Consider the following 2,041-nt stretch of genomic DNA (forward strand, 5'->3'; position numbering starts at 1 on the left):
ATAGGAAAGAAGAAGATATAAGTGGGGAAGAATTGAGGATGGAAAATATGGGTGGATTTCGCTTTCTCACCCATATGGGTGGGAAAGTGAAATCCATGTTTTGGTGGACTTTTTAATTGGGGTGGAAAATGAATTTCCATTGTAACACCCCGAATTTTTAATTCGTATCTCGAAGAAAAAATAAATAGTGAAATTTTAAGAAAATCTTGAAAGTGGGATTTATGTGTAAAACTTTAGGATGTTTCTGATCATTTTTAATGGAATCTGACATCACCATTAGATTCAAAATGATCAAAAAACATAGTTTAGCCTGTAAGCACGCTCAAGTGCGAGTCCGAATAGAAAAGTTGCAAATCATCGATTACCTAGTCAGATTAGGCTAAAATAGTGACATTTTTGCTAGAGTAAGAATTTTTAAGATTCAATTACACCATTGGATTCGTAACGAAAAATTATTAAACGTGAACTATTTATTTGTCATTTTTGGAGATCAGGAAGTCAAATTATCGTCAAGAACGAAAACGACATCAAGTTTAGGGGTCACCTCAAGCCAGAAATGTAAATTTCTGTTAGAGATAAAATTGATAGAAATTGACTACACCATTAGATCCGAAACGAAAAATTAGGCGAAATAGAGTATTCATTCGTCAGTTTTGGAGTCCGAATGGTCAAGTTATCGTCGATCAAAACAATAGGCGAAATACCAAATTCGTCCCAAATTTCATATAAATAATATTTTAATTTTTTTTTTATATCTCATCTTCCCCAACTCGTCATACAGCCGCGACAAATAAACGAAAATTTCGTTTTTTCCCTCCGATCTTCTACCTCAGATCCTTCGCAAACGGTTTACCATCGACAACCACCGCAGAAAGGAAAAAGATCCACAACTTCGACATCTACAAAACCCACCCAAGAACTCTTCATTTCATCTTCTCTTTCACCCGGTATCGTCAAAAATCAGCCGTATACGTATACGGGGGTTTCGAAACTTTGACCTCGGATTTCGTCCGTTTCGGGGTCAAACCGTCTTCCGACGCAGAAGGGAGAAACGTCCGCAGTCTCATTCTCTACATAACCCACCTAAATTCCTTCCATTTTCTTGTCTTTTTCACCCCGTATAGTCAAAAATCAGCCGTATTTTTATACGGAGATTCGTAACTTCGACCTCGATTTTATCGGTTTCGGGGTCAAACCGTCTTTCGCCGTAGAAGGGAGAAAAGACGAGCACATCGAGATCTTCGAAACCACCAGGCCGGTTTCAAAAATCAACTTCTTTGAAGTTCGGTCCGTCTTGATTCTCGTGCCGATCGCCTCGATTTCCACACACGTGCTTCGATCCTTTCGCCTAGAGATTGTAAGGAACTCTCAATTTCTATTAGTAATCGTAGATTGTAAAAATTGCATTTAGGATTTTATTGGAAAAATTTGGACATATTTCCAAAATATAGAATTCTTTTGTTATTTCAAAAATTCACGCCAGAAATTGCATGTTTGATATGTTTAATTGTATTTTTAACAAATTATACGTGGGTAGGGTATTTTAACCGGTTATTTCCATAAATTGGGTCTTGTGCACTGCTCGGACCCTGTTTTGATATGAAATTTGTATTTTTTTCAATATTATTGATAGAAATAAATTCTATAGTTGAAAAATGTGATTTAATATTCAATGAACTCATATTGAGTTGATGAATATCAGAAAGTGGATATTTTATGAAGAGATTGAAAATTGTAAAAATCGAAAAAAGGAAAAAAGGGTATGAAACGGTAAAATGTCAGAGTCACACCCGATGGGTGATGTCTGCATTTTACATTGTTGTGTTGTGTGCAGGTTGGTGAACAGATATCCAAGGATAATATTATTGGTTGGATATTTATTTAAATTTCTGTTAGCGCGATGCGCTGTTTACGTTTCCGTTGTGTTATTTATTTTAGGCCGGGTGGCCACACTTGCATGGTAGGAAACTGGATATCTATTCTCAACCTTGTATTGTTAATTTCTCTTTTATTTTCAAATGAAAATAATATATATATATTA

The sequence above is a fragment of the Akebia trifoliata genome, chromosome 12 (assembly GCF_017979445.1).
Source record: "Akebia trifoliata isolate Shusen 1 chromosome 12, ASM1797944v1, whole genome shotgun sequence".
In the NCBI taxonomy this organism is placed as follows: domain Eukaryota; kingdom Viridiplantae; phylum Streptophyta; class Magnoliopsida; order Ranunculales; family Lardizabalaceae; genus Akebia; species Akebia trifoliata.